Source organism: Neoarius graeffei, chromosome 4 (assembly GCF_027579695.1).
Source record: "Neoarius graeffei isolate fNeoGra1 chromosome 4, fNeoGra1.pri, whole genome shotgun sequence".
NCBI lineage: Eukaryota > Metazoa > Chordata > Actinopteri > Siluriformes > Ariidae > Neoarius > Neoarius graeffei.
Window position 1 is genome coordinate 101508210 of NC_083572.1, and position 22930 is coordinate 101531139.

The 22930-nt window shown below is 42.8% G+C and overlaps 1 protein-coding gene across 1 annotated transcript in view; it reads right to left on the reverse strand.

Annotated features, from left to right (window-relative positions):
- LOC132885407 (zinc finger protein 850-like) overlaps positions 1-13660 on the reverse strand; it is a 39042-nt gene extending 25382 nt beyond the window's left edge. The window contains exon 1 of the mRNA XM_060920059.1: positions 13605-13660. The gene's annotated coding sequence lies outside the window, so the exon portion shown is untranslated. The remainder of the gene's footprint in view (positions 1-13604) is intronic.
- Between the last annotated feature and the right edge of the window lie 9270 nt (positions 13661-22930).

The following is a 22930-nucleotide window of genomic DNA, read 5'->3' on the forward strand; positions in this document are numbered from 1 at the left end:
GGCAACATCAAATTCACACACGAAGAGGAAACGGACAAGACAATAGCATTTCTGGACCTAAAAATACACCACACAGAAGAAGGGAACATCAGAATTACAACATACAGAAAACCTACACATACCGACCAATATCTTCTCTGGACATCTGAACATCCCATCGCACACAAAATGTCAGTAATCAGAACACTATACGACCGAACACAGAACATCACGGAGGAGAAAGACAGACAGGAGGAGGAACAACACATCCAACAGGCATTAAAAAACTGCCAATATCCACCGTGGGCAATTCGAAAAGGAAAATCACAGACACAAAAAAAGGAAAGAAACAAACAGACAAGAAAAAACACAGAAAAAACAAACCGGGGCTTTGTCACATTACCATACATAAAAGGAGTTACAGAACGCATCCAACGATCCATGAGGAAATACCACATCAACACCCCGGTCAAACCATACAAGAACCTCCGACAGCTGCTAGTTCACCCCAAAGATAAAATACAACTGGACAATAAATGCAATATCATATATGAAATTCCTTGCCGGTCATGCAATAAAGTCTATATTGGTGAAACGGGCAGATGCTTCCACACTCGCAGGAAAGAACACCAATTAGAATGTGAAAAAGAAACAACAAAAAGACTCACAAGATCCGAAAAAGAAAAAGCAAGCCAAGAAAACTTAAAATCAGCCATTTCAGACCACTGCAAACGACAAAATCATATTATGAATTGGGAAGAGGCCAGAGTCATTCGCGCTGAAGAGAATAGATATCAGCGTTGGATTTTGGAGGCAGTGGAGATACGTAAGCGGGCGCAGAGGACCATGAACCGGGATGAGGGAGCGTACGCGCTGTCACATACCTGGAGCGCAGTCCTGGGGCAGCGACCTGACAGCAGGAGGCGTGGACTACCTGTCAAATTGGGCGGGACGTTCACGCCTCCATAGAGTAAAATCAGCTGATAAGGCACGTCACCACTCGACATCTGGTGACTGTTTTGAAGAAGGCGGAAGTGTTCGCCGAAACTGTCAACAAGCGAGGTAACATACTTAAAAATACGTGTCTTAAGAAACGAACTTAAAAGAATAAATACATTGACTGGAGTGCTGTGCAGATTTCGCCAGTATCCCATTGCAATCAACTGTGACGTTGAGAAAATGTTCCACCGTTTCCATGTTACTCCAGACGATCGGGATTTCATGAGGTTTCTCTGGTGGGAGAATGGGAATACCAAGAGTGAGCCCAAAGAATACCACATGAGAGTGCACATATTTGGAGCAGCGTCATCACCAGGATGCGCCAATTACGGCATGAAATACCTCGCCACTAAGTATGAGAATGAGTACCCCCTAGCAGCAAGTTTCATCCGGAGAAATTTTTATGTGGATGATGGACTTGTCAGTCTGGATTCTGTTGAAAGAGCCAAACGACTAGTCCATGAAGCAAGAGAAGTCTGTAGTAAGGGACAACTGCGTCTGCACGAGTTTGTGTCTAATAACAGAGCTGTCTTGGAGACAATTCCAGAGAGTGAGCGTGCTGGTGCAGTGACAGATGTGGACCTAAACTATAGAGAGCTTCCAGTTCAGAGTGTGCTAGGTGTGAAGTGGAACATAGAGATGGATGTCTTCTCATTTAATGTGGTCCAACAGGAAAGAGCAGCCACTCGACAAGGCATCTTATCCACAGTCGCTAGCATATATGATCCACTAGGATTTATTGCCCCCTATATCTTGACTGGGAAAGGAGTGTTGCAAGAAATCTGCAAACGAGGTGTAGGATGGGATGAGCCCATCCCGCCAGAACTAAGGCCAAAGTGGGAGACATGGCTCCAAGACCTGAACAATCTTCAATCTATTCAAATACCACGGTGCTTTGTTCCCAACGATCTTGGCACGATCCAAAAAATTGAGCTGCATCATTTCTCAGATGCCAGTAATTATGGCTATGGGCAGTGCTCTTATATCAGGATCATAACTGATGAACAAGTACATTGCACATTAATAATGGCGAAAGCTAGGGTAGCACCCACGAGGATTGTCAGTATTCCACGTCTTGAGCTCACTGCAGCCACAGTCTCTGCAGCTGTAAGCAAGATTCTCAGGAAGGAGCTTGAGCTAAATATAGATCAGGAGTACTTGTGGACTGATTCAAAGGTGGTACTGGGATACATCAAGAACGAAGCCCGACGTTTTCATAGCGAATCGAATCCAGAAAATCAGAGATGCTACTGACCCTAATCAATGGTTTTACACTGAAACAAGTCAGAATCCGGCAGATCATGCCTCTAGAGGGCTTAAGGTGGCAGATCTGATGGCATCAAATTGGTTCAAAGGACCCAAGTTCTTATGGGAACAGGAAATTGTAACCAACCAAACATCCTCAGAGCTACTTATAGGCGACCCAGAGGTCAAAGTCCTGAAAACTGATGTTGTGAAAGAATATGACCTCCTGAATCGGTTGTCAAGATTTTCTGACTGGGTTACATGCCTCAGTGTCATTGCACACATTCAGAGGCTGGCTCGCAGGGACAGCTCTGGGCCCATTACTGTAGAGGAGCGAAAGAAAGCTGCTTTCGTGCTGATCAAGGCAGCCCAAAGAGAAGCATTTGGGGAAGAGCTTAAATGGCTTAGCCAAACATCACCAGGAAAACTCATAAGATGTATGAACTAGGGCTGTAACGATACACCCAACTCACGATTCGATTCGTATCGTGATTTTTGACCCACGATTCGATACGCCCACGATTTTTTTAAAAATGTTTTTTTAAAGTAGTAAATTTGACTTATAGTATTAACATTTACTTACTTACATTAACTATTTAATAAAAAATAATTCAGACCACTGCAGAGAATGAGTAATATGTATGCAAAAATGAACAAATGTATATCCAAAGATTGTTTTATTTCTCAAAATAATACTGTTGAGCCGGAAGCTCTGTTTTTTTCGGTTCTGAAAAAGTCATTTGTCCAAATTGTGTAAATCCGTTAAGATTTTTTTTTTGGGGGGGGGGTGGCTCTCTCACTGTCTCACTCTCATAGGGCCAATGATTTTCTGTGATCGCGGAAAACAGATGGAAATTACGGAATTTTTATGGTGAAACATTGCTCGCGTGTCAAAATGTAACTGCCGCAGAAGGCTTCCGCCCAAGCAGACATGCCTTCAGTGTTGCCAGATATTGCTAACGTTTTCCACCCCAAAATATGCTCAAAACCAGCCAAAAAGCACCTAAACCTGCCCAATCTGGCAACACTGCATGCCTTTCCGGTCAAGTGATTGTGATTGGCTTGTGGCACACCTAGCCAGCCAATGAGCTGCTTGTTTACAGATTCGCTCCCTGCGTCGCAACCAGAATGGCGACCGCTTAAAAGAAATGAATGCTCTGCCAGTGGCGAGTGTGGACGTTGCGTGACTCGCAGAAGATTGTCGCAGGTCGGCGAAAAAACGACTTACTAATAGATATTAAAAAAAATTAATTTAAGTAAGTTTAAAATGTAATTTAAATAAAAAGTAAAGTATTCATAAATTGAAGTTTGGAAGCGCCTCTGTTTTTGGGCTGAGGAGAAGTTTGAAAGGGTGTACCGCGATTCTGCCTTCTTGTATCGCGATACGGATCGTGGCTCTGTGTATCGCGATTTCGATTTCGATACGCATATCGTTACAGCCCTAGTATAAACTGGACCCATTTCTTGAGGATGGAGTGCTTAGGGTTGGTGGCAGGTTGAGAAGGTCGTCAGCTTCTCTGGAGTTCAAACATCCCGTGATACTCCCAAAAGAAGGCATTGTTACACAACTGATACTTGACCACTGCCATAAAAGAACACAGCACCAAGGTCGAGGACAAACACTGAATGAACTCAGAGCCAATAGATATTGGGTAATGGGTGCCAGTAAAGTTGTGGCCAAGTACATCAAGAGTTGCGTTACATGTTGAAGGGTGCATGGCCGAACTCAAGAACAGCGCATGGCTGACTTGCCTATTGATCGAATTGAGCCATCTCCTCCATTCTCATGCACAGGCATTGACTGTTTTGGCCCCTTCTACACAAAACAAGGTAGAAAAGAATACAAAAGGTATGGGCTGTTGTTAACGTGCCTAAGCTCCAGGGCCATCCATATTGAGATGCTGGAAGATCTCACAACTGATGCATTTCTGAATGCATTGAGATGCTTCATAGCAATAAGAGGAACAGTCAGACAAATTCGATCTGACCAAGGTATGAATTTCATAGGAGCAAAGAATGAGTTGGGAAAGTGCTTAATGGAACTGGATGAGGAAAGGATTTCAACCTATCTAGCGAGAAAGGAATGTCAAGTCAAGTCAACTTTATTGTCAAATATGCTATACATGCTCGACATACAGCACAGATGAAATATCAGTCCTCTCTGACCCACGGTGCAAACTGGCAATGCAATAAATAAAAATAGAATAATTGAAAAAAACAAACAATATAAACAGTATAAAGACTCTAGATAGGAACTAGACATAGACTAAACACCATGGGTGTTAGCAGACAGAAGTCATTTTGACTGAAAAAACTTACTGAAGCCGGAGGCTGAGGGTGCGCAGCAGCCGAACGAGCCGGCAATGCCGGCAAGGCGCGAAGCAGCGCCTTGGGCTTATAGCCCAAGGTGCGCGGAGTGCGGGGAGGGTGCGGGAGGGGGTATCCCCCTCCCACAAGGGGGGTCTGGGGGATACCCCCTCCCGCAAGGGGGGTCTGGGGGATCACCCCCAGAAAACTTTTGAAAATACAGTGCTCTGAGGTGCTTTCTGAGCCCATTTTGCAAGGTTATAAATGAAAAATAACTGAGTATTCAAGACATAATATGGTCTATATATATAAAATAATTTTAATGGTTGGACCACAATTTTAAATTCAAATACAGGTAAATATCACACTAGATAATAGCTAGCTATTGTACCACACAACAGCCTACATAGTGATGGGAGCAAATCAACTTTCTTCTTTACTATTTGCAGAAGAAATATTTCAAATATTCATAGAACACTATTTTAAGACTGTTCAGCAATGTTTAACTAGTTTATCGAATGCTGGAAATTTTCTTTTTACATGTGTGAATACCACTAAATGTAGGTAAACCATTGCCACATACTAGATCACCGTTTCCATTACTACATACAGTAAAAGAATTATTCCAAAATTCATAGAAGACTATTTTCAGTTTTATCAAATGCTGAAAACAAATTTTTTACATGTGTATACCACTAAATGTAGGTACATTTAGTGGTATACATATGTAAAAAAAATGTTCTGAATGTGTTCTGAAACACATTGAAAAGTGCAGTGTGCATCTTAGTCTCCTACTGCGCATGCGCGAAGCCTACTGCGCATGCGCAGAACACATGAATTAGCAAGTTCTCATACAGACCGGTTTATTATTCAAAACAAGGCATTACAAATTATTTGACTCGGCCAAAGACTCGACCAATACGCACAAAACATAAAAATCGGCAAATGCGTGAATACTCACCGATTTTCTATCAGCCCAGCTGATCGGTAGGACAAAACTACTGTTGAATTTTCCTATCCTCCTGGATTTCGCGCATGCGCAGTAGGCTTGGTAGGACAAATCCAAGAGGTAGGATAACTTTACAGAACACCGGCTCACTGTTTTTTTCTCCTTTCCTTTGGAATCCAAAGTCAGGGTTTTTTCTAGAAAAATTTAGTATGAGGGCGCTCACCATGGCGAGGGAGCGAAGCGGGGGGGGGGGGGGGGGGGGGGGATGGTGCCGGTTGTCCCCCCCCGCCGTGCAAAGCCTTTGAAAAATGCTCCAATGGGACATTCTGAGGCTATCTGAGAGGGAAATTGTAACAAATTGTCTGTCAACATTGAAAAAGAAAGGAGTAAGGCCAAAAAAAAAAAGTGTGTTTCCGGTAACATGAAATACTAAAATAAAGGTCGGTAGGTAGGAGAGGTTTTTTTTTCTTTTTTTTAATTTTGTTCGAAAAAATTAACACAAGTAAACATCTTACAAAATAGTATTTTGGCACAGAATCCTTTATACCACACATCATAATAAGTGTTTTAAATCTTTAAACGAATAAAAAAAAATATCGCGAGAGTTCGAGTTATGATCTACGGAAGCGATATTTCATGATATTTTCATGTAATAACGTGAAAACACCTTATCAAGAAATAACGTGAAAATAACGTCCTAGGCTAGGCTACTTCCATTAAAAGCAGACGGCCTAGCCTACTGTAGAACTTGGGTCGAGCAAAAACATGGCTGAATCCTGAATGACTCCTATTTGTATAAATAGGGGACTACATAGGCGGCAAAATGTAGTGTTTTTCCCTGCCATGGAAGTGCACTTGTATACTGAAAAGGAAGCAATTTGCATTACAGCCTTGAATGAGGATTCAAAATGGCGGCTCAGCTCAGTTTATGGAGGAGGGCTGATAGAAGTGGCGAAACATTTTACTTTTTATCGTTTCTTTCACAACTTGAATGCGTTGAAACAAAAAAATTATGACAAACTAATGCCGCTTACACTAAAATATCGAGGGAAATTTGTAATAAAAACTTTACGGTCGGCAATTTCGACGCGGAAATTCTCAATCGGTCGGGTTACCGGAAACACACTTTTTTTTTTTTAATCTTCTTCTGCCCCGGACAGTCTTTGGCTTTCTTCTGCTTCGTGCCGCGGGATGACATCTTTAAATGACCAAGTGTCAACAAAAACAACTCGCGAACTACTTCTGTCAAAAGCTCCCACGCCGGTGGGTGAAAGGTCATTCAGTCTCGAAAAATCTCGCTCTACAAGTCAGCTGACCGTGTATGTAACCCATGTCAAATCTCGCGAGAGCAGCCGCGACAAGTAAACAACTAAACAATATGGCGCCTCAGTCTGGAAAACGCCAATTCGGATTGTTTTTGCACCGTCTGGCGGTGTATCTACTATGATTGGAATATTTTTGGAGCAATTATAACGTATTTGATGATCAGACACATTGTCACGTAGTGTTGCTGGGATGTTTTCATGGAGTCGGTAAGGGGGCGCAGGCCGAGAGTAAGAGGGCACAGCGCCCCTGTTCCCCCGTTTAGACGAAAGCCTGCAAAGTGCCTCCAAACATCTGCCTTAAAGTTCGGCGGCGTCTCTAGGTTTACGTTAACAGCCATGCTTGCTTGTTTTTTTTCCTCACTGCAACCGCCGGGGAAAAAAGAGAAGACGAAGAGTGCCTTGCAGTGAGGGAGCGGCACAGCGACACCTCGCGGAGCGGAGGTGCGGAAGTTGTACTGGATTTACAACCCGTCTGAAACATGATTTATTATTTGAAAAAATATCAATATTCAAATTTTGAGTATCGATATTGAATCAGAAGACAAAGTATCACGATATATCGCCGTATCGATATTTTTGCACACCATAGTACAGTGGTAGTACAGTGGTAATGCTCACTGACTATGACGCGGGAGATCGGGGTTCGAATCCCGGTCAGGGCAAAACATCATCCAGTAAGGGTCCTTAGGCAAGACCCCTCATGATATATCAGCCTACCTCAGGAATGAGTGAAGACATAACTGATAGAGTCATACCGGCTCAGACGTCGCCCGGGTCAACAAGGTCTGCGTCAGTTGCTAGGGAACCAGGGCAAACTGATGAGAAATGGGCTACTGGAACAAGACATCGATGGACGAGGACAGAAAATACGGATTTGCTGGAATGCTACTATACAAGCAATCCCAGAGAGAGGGGATACATGCAGCGAATGTGGGACCAGTGGATACTTTGAAACCCACAATCAAGGCTAACAAAGAAACAGCTATTAGCCCAGTGTTCCAACATCCGTAATCGAAATCTACTATCACAACTAGAGATTAATGAAATACAACAACGATGCTACGGCAAGGGGGAGCCAGGAAGACAGGTCAGCGGGGAGATATCATCATCATCATCATCCCCACAACCAGAGATTGGGTACCAAGCCCCAACAGCTAACAGCCTCAACACAAGAGCTGCTGACCTGAGAAGGAAGATCGTGACCCAACTGGAAACCTGGAGCCCCCGACGAATACCGAAGCTGAGTTGCCAAGTACCTTCAGAAGATCTACTAGTAGATGTGAATGCTGCTCTGAAGACAATCTCCACAAGAACCATCACTGAGACCAACAAGCTGATACACAGTACAGCAACAGTAATCATGGAGATGCTTGGACACAAGGTGGGCTCGGGACATAACAAACAGTATCCACCATGGAAGAGATGATTAGAGGCCAAGATAAAGGCAGCACGGAGGGAAGTTAGCCAGCTAGCTGAACTACAGAAAGGGAACATGGTGAATAAAGGGGCACCCAGGAAATACAACTCACTCTCCATACCAGAGGCACTCGAAACTGCCAAACAGCGACTAACAGCTCCGGCCACCCGGTTGAAGAGATACACCAAGGAGGGAGAGGCCAGGAGAATAAACAAGCTGTTCTCCACTGAACCAGCTGTACTCTCAGTGGCAGGGGAACAACAACCAGTCAGACCCACCAAGAGCTGAGGTGGAAAAATATGGGAAAGAAAGGCATCACACAACACCGATGCCCAATGGTTAGTGGACCTAAGATCAAAAGATGAAGAGCTGGACAGCACCAGGCCCCGATATGATCCATACGTACTGGCTGAAGAAGCTAACTGCACTCCATGAACGACTAGCAGCACAGATGAACCAGCTGCTGAGGGATGGGACCCACCCAGAATGGCTAACCCAAGGCAGGACAGTCCTAATCATGAAGGACCCCCAGAAGGGACCCATCCCATCCAACTACCGGCCAATTACCTGTCTCTGCACAACATGGAAGGCCCTGTCAGGCATCATTGCGGCAAAAATGAGTAAGCATGTGGCTCAATACATGAGCGAGGCACAGAAAGGAATTGGCAGTAACACCAGAGGAGCCAAGCACCAGCTACTGGTCGATAGAACAGTCGCCCGAGACTGTCAGAAGAGACAGACCAACCTGTGCACTGCCTGGATTGACTACAAGAAAGCCTACGACTCAATGCCACACACATGGATACTGGAATGTCTGGAACTGTATAAGATCAACAGGAACCTAAGGACCTTCATCCAGAACTCAATGGAAATGTGGAAGACAACCCTAGATGCCAACTCAAAACCCATTGCCCAAGTCAACATCAAGTGCAGCATATACCAAGGAGATGCGCTATCACCACTGCTGTTCTGCATAGGCCTGAACCCCCTCAGTCGGATCATCACGAAGAGCGGCTACAGGTACCGATTCCGTAGTGGGGCAACAATCAGCCACCTGCTCTACATGGATGACATCAAGCTGTATGCCAGGAATGAGCGAGAAATAGACTCGCTGATCCACACCACCCAGATCTACAGCGATGACATAGGGATGTCATTCGGATTGGACAAGTGTGGCCGGATGGTCTCAAAGAGAGGCAAGATGATCCGGACTGAGGGGATTGGCCTACCAGAGGGCAACATAGGTGATATCCAAGACAGCTACAAGTACCTTGGCATCCCACAGGCTAATGGAAACCATGAAGAGGCCACAAGGAAGTCAACCACAGCCAAATACCTCCAGAGAGTAAGGCAGGTCCTGAAAAGTCAGCTGAATGGTAAGAACAAGGTCCGAGCCATCAACATGTACGCACTACCAGTCATCAGATACCCCGCTGGTATCATAAACTGGCCAAAGGAGGAGATAGAAGCCACAGATATCAAGACTAGAAAGCTCCTCACCATGCATGGAGGGTTCCACCCCAAGTCCAGCACCCTGAGACTATACACTAAGCAGAAAGAGGGAGGCCAAGGGCTAGTGAGCATCAAGACCACGGTCCAGGATGAAACATCGAAAATCCGAGAATACATCAGAAAGATGGCCCCAAAGGATGAACTGCTAAGTGAATGTCTCAGGCAGCAGAACCCTGATGAGAGAGCAGAGGAGGAGGAGGAACAGACAACCTGGAGGGACAAACCCCTACATGGCATGTACCACCGTCAGTTAGAGGAAGTGGCTGATATCAAGAAATCCTACCAGTGGCTGGATAATGCAGGACTGACAAACAGCACAGAGGCACTAATCATGGCAGCACAAGAACAACAGGCCATAAGCACAAGAGCCATAGAGGCCAGGATCTACCAGAGTAGATCAGACCCAAGATGCAGACTGTGCAAAGAAGCCCCTGAAACAGTCCAGCACATAGTAGCAGGGTGTAAGATGCTAGCTGGATCAGCGTACATGGAGAGGCACAACCAAGTGGCTGGGATAGTATACAGGAACATCTGCAACCAGTATGGAATAGAAGTACCCAAGTCCCAATGGGCCATACCACAGAAGGTGGCTGAGAACAACAGGGCCAAGGTTCTGTGGGACTTCAGTTTCCAGACTGACAAACAGATCCTGGCTAACCAACCGGACATAGTGGTGGTGGACAAAGAGCAGAAGAGGGTGGTGGTGATAGATGTGGCGATCCCAGCTGACGCCAACATCAGGAAGAAGGAACATGAGAAACTTGAGAAGTATCAAGGGTTGAAAGAGCAGCTGGAACGGATGTGGAAGGTCAAGGGTTGCGTGGTCCCCGTGGTAGTGGGGGCACTTGGGGCAGTAACCCCCAAACTGGGAGAGTGGCTCCAGAAAATCCCAGGAACAACATCTGAAGCCTCAGTCCAGAAGAGCGCAGTCCTAGGAACATCGAAGATACTGCGCAGAACCCTCAAACTCCCAGGCCTCTGGTAGAGGACCTGAGCTTGAGGATGACATGGATACCACCCCCCCGCCGGGGGTGAGAAGGAGATTATATATATATATATATATATATATATATATATATATATATATATATATACATACACACACACATATATAAATTGGTACAAATAACCAAACAGTCAAGGGCACTTGAGGTATAGCAGGTAAACATGAAATAAGCAGTATAAACAAACTAGCAGCTGTTAAGGTGAGGTAGTGCGGAATAGTGCAAATGAGCGAGGTAAAGTGAGATGTGCGGTCCCTGAGTTCAGTGTGTTAATGAACAATGTAAAGTGAGATGTGCGGTCCCTGAGTTCAGTGTGTTAATGAACGATGTAAAGTGAGATGTGCGGTCCCTGAGTTCAGTGTGTTAATGAACGATGAGATGTATGTATGTATGAATGTGACTTCCTTATGAATATTCCTGAGGCCAGTCATATGGGAGGCATTTGGGAACGTCAGATACGGACAATCAGGAGCGTGATGAGTTCTGTCCTTGCTCAAGCTAAAGGAAGACTGGATGACTCCTCATTAAGAACATTCTTCTGCGAGGCCATGTCCATAGTGAACAGTCGCCCGCTCACAACAAACACAATCTGTGATCCCAAAAGTGTTGAACCCTTGACACCCAATCATTTACTAACTTTGAAGCCTACTATGCCCCTTCCACCTCCTGGAAAATTTGTTCAAGAAGATTTATATGCCAGAAAAAGGTGGTGCAGAGTACAGTATCTCTCTGAACAATTCTGGAGCAGGTGGCGACGAGAATACTTGACCAACATCAGCCTTAGACAGCAGTGGCATGTGACAAGAAGGAATGTACAGGTTGGAGATGCAGTGATTCTTAAGGATGAGAATACTCCTAGAAATGAGTGGCCACTAGCTAAGGTTGTTGAAGCAAACGAAGATGATGATGGTCTTGTCCAAAAGGTCAAAATTCAAGTAGATCAGAGAAATTTAGGACCACAAGGTAAACGCTTAACACAACCTTCATATCTTGGGCGCCCAGTTCACAAATTAGTGGTGTTTGTTGAACATAATTCAAAATAGAATAACATTGAAATAAAATGGCACAATTCAGTTAACTACTTTAACATACTACTGATAAAAATTGAGTGTAAAAGTTGGGTTTGAAGTTGATATAAAATTACAAGTTTTATTCACATTTTGGGCGGCACGGTGGTGTAGTGGTTAGTGCTGTCGCCTCACAGCAAGAAGGTCCGGGTTCGAGCCCCGTGGCCGGCGAGGGCCTTTCTGTGCGGAGTTTGCATGTTCTCCCCGTGTCCGCGTGGGTTTCCTCCGGGTGCTCCGGTTTCCCCCACAGTTCAAAGACATGCAGGTTAGTTTAACTGGTGACTCTAAATTGACCGTAGGTGTGAATGTGAGTGTGAATGGTTGTCTGTGTCTATGTGTCAGCCCTGTGATGACCTGGCGACTTGTCCAGGGTGTACCCTGCCTTTCGCCCGTAGTCAGCTGGGATAGGCTCCAGCTTGCCTGCGACCCTGTAGAAGGATAAAGCAGCTAGAGATAATGAGATGAGATGAGATTCACATTTTGTCTAAATATGGTGAACATAAACCTTTGTAATTTTGGTGGCAGTGTAGCTAACGCTGTAATATTAGTATTTTTGTGTATTATTTGTTTCATATTTAATATTCAATGTTTGTTTTTGCTCATACTTATTTGCATACTTAATCTGAAAATTGTTCAATTAATCATGTCATGTGAGCACGTCATTTGGTCATGTGATGCTATGGAGAGAAACGTGAGTTTCGTTTCTTCACATGTTCAGTGTGCTGAGCGATATGATGATGTATGAGAGACTGTGCAATATGGAGACAAAAACTGCTAGCCACTCCTAACCTTCGGGTTGAAGGCGTACACGGTATGTTTATTGACATATTTGTGTCATATTTCCTGAAGGCATTAATATTATGGGTATTAAGTGAAACATTTCATGATGGTTTTACTGATGTGTATTTGCCACCATGTATTTCTTTCAGTTTTCACAGTGGTTTCAGCGTTTGCTCATTGTAATAAAACACTTGAATCATCAGTCGGAGCGTGGCACTTTTATCTAACCTGAAGAAAAAGGTTGGGAGTCAGCTATATGATTATTTTCATCCTAAAATGTGGTCAAGATATTGGGACATAAATATTAGAGACAACTAACACAAAGCTTACAGCCTTATATTTAAAAGCACTATGGAAGTAGTGGATTCTGAATTGTCCAAAAAAAAAAAAAAAGTCCTCTCCGAGAATCACTTCATTTGTTTCTCCCATCTTATAGCAGATTACACAAAACTACCATACACATATGTCAAAAAATTACCTGAAATCTGTTCTTTAACTTGTCCTTCACTTAAAAACTGGTACAAGAACCAGTTTGAATCAATTTGAATTTTGGACCCCTGTGACACAAAATTTGTACCCTGATTGTAAAACAACCCCTACAATAATTTTGCTAATAACTGCTAGCAATCCACTGAACCTATCAGGCAAAACTCAAATATATTAGAATTTAAAAGAAATTAACTATAGTTTAACTAATAGTGCTAATAGTCAGTTAATGGACTGTAACTGGATACAAAATGGAGTGCTATTGGCTAAATAATACACTACATACAACACATATACTACTAAATCATACCCTATGTAGTGCACTTAGACAATAAGTATAAAGGTATTTGGAAGTCAACCACTAGCTCAGCTAAGGAAGCATTAGGATAACGTTGCTTAAAGCTGGCTTGAAAGCTGAATGTAGTTAACCATCTCAGATACAGACATAAAAACAATCTTTTTTTTTTTTTTACCTTGACTAGACTTAATTATGCGTTTATGATTCTGTAAAGAAAGAAAAGAAAGCAAGCTTACGAGTCTATTCTGCAAAATTGCAACTCTTCTTCTTGAACTTAGTAGTTTAGTTTTTGAAAGCATTACTGCCCCCTACCGGGAGACAGTGTGTATTTCACCAGAGACCTGTTCAGCTCATCATCTTCTTTTGAGTAATGGCAGATCACAATGTACTTGTATACCGCCACCTACTGCACAGGAGTGTGTGAAATGATCATGTCAAATCCATTTGGGCGAGGAAAAAAATATATAAAAATAAATAAATTCCTAAATTCTTTCTATGAGCTTTGTATCATTAAGGTATGACATAAGGGCTTTAATTCTTCCTACTTGTATACCTTCTTCCTTAAGAATGGTATTAATGTCTCCATCTTCACCCTCTTTTTCTGTCCATGTTTCTCTCTGGACATTGTACTTCCTACAGTGGAAAAGAACATGCTCCACATCTTCCTTTACTTGGCACTCTACACAGAGCTCATCAGTTTTCCCTAATACATGTAATGTGGCATTGAGACCAGTGTGTCCCATCCTTAATCTTGTGTATGTCACTTCTTCTCTTCTGCCAAGTCCTATATATGTAATTCTTTTACCCCCAACCTGACGCTGTACATTGAAGTATTGTCTACCCTTTGTTCCTGTCTCCCATTCTTCTTGCCATCTCTTCATGATCTCTGTTTTTATAATGGATTTAGCTTCCCCTCTTCCTAAAGGAATATAAATATCAGTGCACACACGATCTGAAGCTTTCTTAGCAGTTTTATCTGCTATCTCATTGCCCTTAAGGCCAATGTGAGCTGGGACCCAGCAGAAGCTGACAGCAAGTCCAAGGTTTCTCAAATGAGCTAGAAGGTGTTTCATCTCAATGATTAAATCATCTTTAGCTGAGTTATCTGAGGAAAAGCTTTGTAATACAGATAATGAGTCGGTACATATGACTGATTTGAGGGGTTTGACTTCCTCGATCCATCTTAAGGCAGTAATTATTCCAGTTAGTTCAATAGTGTAGATTGATAAAAAGCTACTCAATTTATATCCATAAGTCTTATTCAGTTCTGGTATGTAAAGTCCTATACTACATTGGCCATCCTGAATGTTTTTAGAGCCATCAGTAAATATTTGCAGATGTTCCTGGAAGGAAGAAGACAGATAGTTTTTGCAATATACTGCAAAAGTGTGATCATTTGGGTGTTCTTTCTTTTCTGTAAGAAGTGCAATACTGACATCAGGTGTAGGGAGGATCCATGGAGGGACACTACTAATAGCCATTGCAGCACTAAACCCCAAGCTGTTTAGCCCACATAGTCTTACAGCCTGTTTAATATTCCATCCAAACCCCTTATATTCTTTACAATACTCCCAACAATCATTGAGCACTGTCACAGCTGGATTGTCAGCACTACCCTGCAATCTGATCCAGTATGTCAAGGCAAGTTTCTTAAAGCTGTTCAGCTCAGAGTATGTGGTGCTTTTTTAACAACCGCCGCTAAATGGTGCTGCTAATGAGCAAAAGGCCGAAGCCATTTGTTAAAGTCTCATCTCATCTCATTATCTCTAGCCGCTTTATCCTGTTCTACAGGGTCACAGGCAAGCTGGAGCCTATCCCAGCTGACTACGGGCGAAAGGCGGGGTACACCCTGGACAAGTCGCCAGGTCATCACAGGGCTGACACATAGACACAGACAACCATTCACACTCACACCTACGGTCAATTTAGAGTCACCAGTTAACCTAACCTGCATGTCTTTGAACTGTGGGGGAAACCGGAGCACCTGGAGGAAACCCATGCGGACAACATGCAAACTCTGCACAGAAAAGCCCTCGCTGGCCATGGGGCTCGAACCCGGACCTTCTTGCTGTGAGGCGACAGCGCTAACCACTACACCACCATGCCGCCCTTAGGCAAGGATATGTAGAGATGAAATTATGAGAGACTTAATTCAGCATTTAGCAGACGCTCTTATCCAGAGTGATGTACAAGTGTCAGGTACAACAAGTGCTGAACTTCCAGACAAGAAAGTTCTGGTACCAACTGAACAAGTGAGAGAATAACCCTATGTGTAATATTCTGTTGAAATACCAACAATCAGCAACCAGCCAGGGAAAACAAAACAATTCAACCATACAAATGAGCTGATAAAGTACAACAAAATAAACAAAAATAAAACTCCAACGGGGTGGCAAGGTGGTGTAGTGGTTAGCACCAGGGCCGCTGACAGCTTTGGCTGGGCCCAGGACAAAATGCTCTGAATGGGCCCCCCCTAACAACCCCCCCCCCCCCCCCCCCCCCGGCCAGCCCACACACACACCCACCTCTCTTATCCCAGTCTCTACTCACTCCAACCCTTAAATGACAGGTACTCAAAAACTATTCAACCGGTCAACAACCATTTCATTTTAGCTTCAATCAGATATATGAAACACAATGTTATTAAGCTGTTGTGGTTATGAAATGATTCAATGCCCGTTTGATATGGTGTTCAGTGTGACTTGCTCTCCCCTCGTTTGTAACATGAATTGCGTGCCGCGCGTGCCTTGGTTGGGGTTACTTTACGGGGCTGGAAAAAGTTGGCTGTGTCTTACCTGGCTCAGCTGTCCCACTGCCTTTGCTAGTACCTGCTGCATCATCCGAATTTTTTTTTAAATATTTATGCAGTAAGCCCCTGAGTCTCTTGGTTTCTTCCTCTCTTTTTCTCTTTTCTTTTCTGTGCTCCTGACTTGTGCATGTTGGCAAATGGCACGCACGCTGATTGTCGAAGCGCTATGATCAAACAATGTCGTTTTTTTCCCCTTAATCAAAGACTCAGACCAAACCATTTTTGCATTAGGGGTGGTAGGGGGTTCTTGATGCCTTTTTCAAAGACAATAAAGGCAAAAGATCTAGAAATCATTTATTGAATGCAAATATAGCCAGGGCTGTGAAATTGTAAATAAGAAATCTGAGGAAAAGTGGGGGGTCTGGGGGGCACATAAGCTGGGGGTCTGGGGCCCTGCAGGCCCCAGACACCAAGCCATTTTATGTGTTATATGGTGTATTCTGAGCATTTCCTGCAAGTAAAAAATTGATCTCAACAAGTAAATACTTGACTAGTCTTGGTCTTCATTTTGCCATATAAAATACCAATCAACAGTTTTCTCTTTTAAAATGAAAGATCCATGTAAAATACCTTGAAATATCTAATAAGTGCCTATGTATTTTATCTCTTAATCAAAATAAAAGTAAAAAAAATGTGTAAATAACAATTTAAAGAAATGTTAATAAAAGAAAACTTTGATGGGCCTTTCAAAATGACTTTGTGAAAAATCATGCTCAATATTTAAGTGAGAGATACCTGTTGTCTTCCAAATTACACTTAATTCTTGTATTATGTCCTGGCTTTTTCCAAGAATCTGTCACAATGTCTCTTGTCTACAGAGCAAAAGTTTAAAAAAACTAATGTTTCTTATCTAATATATTCTTTACATATCTTCTTTTACTTCTGGCTCCTTCTATTCCTCTTTGCATCACTCCCAGCTATTTCTTTCAATTCATCTTTCAGTAAGGCTATTAGATATTAGTTCTATAGTATTTGCATTCCTCTATTAAAGCTATTTACAAAATGTTCATAGTCTGTCAAACAGCATCTAATGAAAGTCTTTTAATTTTCTTTTCTTTAACACCATCTCTTTCAGTTTTGCAAACTTGTTCTTTTTCATCTTTTCCTTCAGTCTGTCTGTGTGTTCTTTTCTAGCCCTCTTTGCATCTCTCTCAAACACCTCCTTAGCTTTCCTTTTTGATGGCATCTTAACTATGTCTGATCTTACACCCTGTAAGTACAAAATTCACATACGTGGTGCCAGGTCACGCAATAGCTATTTTTAGCTCTGTCATGCACTCCTGAGCAGTGTTGCCAGATACTGCTGACGTTTTCCAGCCCAAAATATGTTCAAAACCCACCAAAATGCACTTGAAACTGCCCAATTTGGCAACACTGCTCCTGAGTCGCAGTCAAGACGTGTTCCACGCTCAGCTGGCATAAAACTCCGCGAGTCCGGCTGTATTGAGCCGCCGGTCTCGTGCAAGGCGATTAAAACCGACTAGACCCCCCCCCCCCCCCCCCATGATTTTTAATGCAAAAATAGATGTTTTGTGAAGATGATATTTTTTGCGACAGAATCCGCGGAAATTTCACAGCCCTGTATAGCACATTTCTCCCCCAAATCAACACATTTTGAAATGAAATAATCGCAACTTCATGAGAGCCCAGTTCTGGGCCCTCCCTATTCCTGGGCCCGGGACAACATACCCGTTTGTCCCCCCCTGTCGGCGGGCCAGGTTAGCACTGTTGCCTCACAGCAAGAAGGTCCTGGGTTTGAGCCCAGCAGTTGATGAGGGCCTTTCTGTGTAGAGTTTGCATGCTCTCCCCATGTCCGCATGGGTTTCCTCCAGGTGCTCCGGTTTCCCCCAAAGGCATGCAGGTTAGGCTAATTGATGGCTCTAAATTGACCATGAATGGTTGTTTGTCTCTATATGTCAGCCCTGTGATGGCCTGGTCAAGGTTTTTTTTATTTGCCATTTGTGCATAAACCAACAGTTCAGACAAATTGGAATTTTTGTGCAGGGCTCTCTCAGTCAACAGATTAGAAAATAAAAATATAAAATATAGAAACACTATACAGTATGTTGGGGGGGAGGGGGGAAAGTTATATGCTCAAAATTTTAAATACAAGTATTAAACAGAAGGAGAGGGCAAATGTTAAATAACATTAATAAAATAAAAGGCTAGTCCTGAGTGCTGTTCCTGGATTATTAAAAGAGGGGAAAGTTATATGGAAATATTGCACATTTTGGGAGGGGAATGAAAGTTATGTGGGGATATTGCACAGTTAAAATATTGCACATTTATCAAAGGGTATATGACACATAATCCTGTTTCACAGATGTCCAGGGTGTACCCCATCTCTCGCCCATAGTCAGCTGGGATAGGCTCCAGCTTGCCTGCGACCCTGTAGGACAGGATAAACAGCTACAGATAATGGATGGATGGATGGATGGATGGATGGATGGATGGATGGATGGATGGATGGATGGATGGATGGATGGAAAACTCCAGTGGCTAACCCCAAGCTAGACAGTACACAGCCTGGATTGGTCAAGACCAATATGCAGTTACAAAGTGGGCAGGGAAGCAGGGAAGAGGTGCAGCTAGAAGAGGTGAGTCTTCAGTCTGCGCTTGAAGGTGGTCAGGGAGTCAGCAATTCTGACCTAAATGGGAAGATCATTTCACCAGTGGCGAGCCAGGACAAACAGCAGTCTTGAACGGGCCTGGGCATGAGCAGAGGGGGGCAGGCAACTAGGAGCAGTGGAATTAGTAGTAGTTAATTATGATAAAGGGAAAGTACAGGGTGTTTCAAAAAATTTGATATTATGTCAGTCAATTCTTGTTCAGTTGACCTCAAATTTTAACAGTGTGGAAACAGGTCAAAATTTTATGCTTAATGTTTTTTGTTTTTATCTTTTTAGGTATTGAAATGCCATTCACTGTAAAAGAAAAGGCATTTTGTGCGTTACACTTGAATACAGCTGAACAAGACTGAGAAGAGAAGAGAATTCTCAAAAAATGCACCACCTGCAATGCAGATTTGGACACGGCGCAAAAAGTTCAAAGAGGAAAGCTGTCTGTGTCTCAGGCGGTGCACATATTGAAAATTTGTGAAATCGTTCATGGAATCCACATACCTTTGAATTTCTTATTCAAATTTTGAGGAATAAATCTTATATTGCTCAACATTAAGCCTGTTCAGCTTCATTTGCCTAGACTGCATATTTTTTGGGATATTTACATCTCAAACATATTTTTTTTTATTTGAAACATCCTGTATTCTAACCAAATTACGTTCGTTTGTGTGAATGAAGGCCTCATCTCATCTCATTATCTCTAGCCGCTTTATCCTGTTCTACAGGGTCGCAGGCAAGCTGGAGCCTATCCCAGCTGACTACGGGCAAGAGGCGGGGTACACCCTGGACAAGTCGCCAGGTCATCACAGGGCTGACACATAGACACAGACAACCATTCACACTCACATTCACACCTACAGTCAATTTAGAGTCACCAGTTAACCTAACCTGCATGTCTTTGGACTGTGGGGGAAACCGGAGCACCCGGAGGAAACCCACGCAGACACGGGGAGAACATGCAAACTCTGCACAGAAAGGCCCTCGCCGGCCACGGGGCTCGAACCTGGACCTTCTTGCTGTGAGGCGACAGCGCTAACCACTACACCACCATGCCGCCCGTAGGCACCGTGCCACCCCTGAATGAAGGCCTACAGAACATAAATGTAGGCTTCTGGTTTTATATGGAACACTGTTTTTAGACATTTTAAGTAGGTTTATTAGGAGTAGCTGAGCTTCCATTAGTAGTAGTGGCATATTAAGGATATATATATATATATATATATATATATATATATATATATATATATATATATATATATATATATATATATATATATAAACAAACTCAGTGCATACGTGTTTATGTACGTTTTCATAAACTAGTTATAAAGCCTATTTATTTATTTATTTATTTATTGCATGTGTGACTACAGGTATAAACATGCAATGTTCCACAATAGTTTATATGGTCCAAATATAGGCTAGTGACAGCTCAAAACAGTGTGAATATATAGTGGAGCAGAGCACGGGACAACAAAATTTGTATTTTTATTTACATAAGATAGATGGGGTTTTAATCCAGTGCTTATTTTTAATTTGCTTTTTAAAAAATAACATGGGAGTAATTACAAACACACTTTACACTCCTTGGGAGCTCCGCTTTTAGGCAGTGCATATGCATATCAGCTTTGAATGTCTATACTATTCAAGCTAATCAGCTTGTCTGGCCTGAATCCCTTTTCTGTGGATGGTGTTGGAATACTGTTGGCACAGCATCGAGTTAGAGTCTAACACAACCTACAGTGGTGCTTGAAAATTTGTGAAGCCTTTAGAATTTTCGATATTTCTGGATAAATATGACCTAAAACATCATCAGATTTTCACACAAGTCCTAAAAGTAGATAAAGAGAACCCAGTTAAACAAATGAGACAAAAATATTATACTTGGTCATTTATTTATTGAGGAAAATGATCCAATATTACATATCTGTGAGTGGCAAAAGTATGTGAACCTCTAGGATTAGCAATTAATTTGAAGGTGAAATTAGAGTCAGTTGTTTTCAATCAAGGGAATGACAATCAGGTGTGAGTGGGCACCCTGTTTTATTTAAAGAACAGGGATCTATCAAAGTCTGATCTTCACAACACGTTTGTGGAAGTGTATCATGACACGAACAAAGGAGATTTCTGAGGACTTCAGAAAAAGCGTTATTGATGCTCATGAGGCTGGAAAAGGTTACAATCTCTAAAGAGTTTGGACTCCACCAATCCACAGTCAGACAGATTGTGTACAAATGGAAGAAATTCAAGACCATTGTTACCCTCCCCAGGAGTGGTCGACCAACAAAGATCACTCCAAGAGCAAGGTGTGTAATAGTCGGCGAGGTCACAAAGGACCCCAGGGTAACTTCTAAGCAACTTTAGGCCTCTCTCCCATTGGCTAATGTTAATGTTCATGAGTCCACCATCAGGAGAACACTGAACAACAATGGTGTGCATGGCAGGGTTGCAAGGAGAAAGCCACTGTTCTCCAAAAAGAACATTGCTACTCATTTGCAGTTTGCTAAAGATCACGTGGACAAGCCAGAAGGCTATTGGAAAAATGTTTTGTGGATGGATGAGACCAAAATAGAACATTTTGGTTTAAATGAGAAGCGTTATGTTTGGAGAAAGGAAAACACTGCATTCCAACATAAGAACCTTATCCCATCTGTGAAACATGGTGGTGGTAGTATCATGGTTTGGGCCTGTTTTGCTGCATCTGGGCCAGGACGGCTTGCCATCATTAATGGAACAATTAATTCTGAATTATACCTGTGTAGGTGCAATAGGCTTGTCAAATCAGTCTCATGTAAAAAGGGATCAGTCTCATAAATTCATTAATCATTAATTCAAGTGTCTAATAGTTTATAGCTAAATGATTAAAATCAATGGAATAACTTAGTGGTGATGTTGCTATGGTTTTAGTGAGTATTGTAGCTCTAATGTAATACGTTTACTCTAGATCAAAACATTCATTTAATAACCCAATGGGCGAAGGCAATTAGAATACTTGTTTGACAGAGGTTGGCACTCAGTGAATGCTGTAGCAATAGACAGGACATAGTTTACTCCAAAGGTGCCATTTATTGAAATAGCTGACACGAATTAGCTAACTAATAGTGATCAGATATAGCAACAATAGTAGCCAAGGAATAATTTAATATAAATGGTGATACAATGTATACAAATAATAATCAGTTGTGTATAAAGCAATAGTCAGTAGTAAGTAGAATAATAACCAGCAGTAAACAGGATGAGAAATCAGCAGTGAATATGATAACTAAGGCACTAATGGTGATCAGAAGTAATGGGCTATATGCAAGTGTTACAGTGTAGGGGCGAGTGAATGTTAAAATGTGAGAGGGAAATCACGTGTTTGTGTGTCTGTGTGAGAGTGTGTGTGAGAGTGTAGGCGAGTGCGTGCGTGTGCGCAGCTGCGCACTAACAAGATGAGGAGGAGCTAGGGAGAGACAGCATGCGCAGGCGCACGACAAGGAGGAGGGGAGTGAGGGAGCGAGGCAGCGTGCACGGCGTGTGGGTGAGAGATAGGTGTGGTATGTAAAATGTAGTGTGCGAGCCTTTGTGCTAGGCTCCGCCTAAAAGGGGATGGGCAACAAGGAGAGCGCATGAGAGAGAAAGTCAAAGGATCTGTAGCTTAAAAACTAGTCCCAGCTAGGCCTTAAGCCCAAACATCTACTCAACCGTTAGCTACTGAAATCCCAATGTTGAGGGGTGTAGTGCGACGGAGGGAGTTAAAGAGAGAGAGAGAGAGAGAGAATGCATGATCTAACTATGAATAGTAAACAAAGCAAATCAAACAAGACCAGCTTTCATGTGAATCAAAATGCGTACTATGCGTACTAATTCAAACTATGAATGAATTCAAATAAACAACACTCTTCGCATTAACTAGCCACAAGTAAGACTAGCAATTGCCCAGATACCAGCCTTACTTGAGATCGCTCTTGCTTGGCGACTGAAAGTGAGCCGTCTGTTATCTGAAGACAGCGTGGAGCGCAGGTCCAGGGAGAAAACAGTTCTGTTCCTTTTGCTTTTACAACTCATCAGCTGAAGATCTTCGGTGTCCCATCGGTCGTCCAATGATCTGGAAGGAATCTTGCTTGTAGTTCGTCGATGTTGCGAAAGGGAA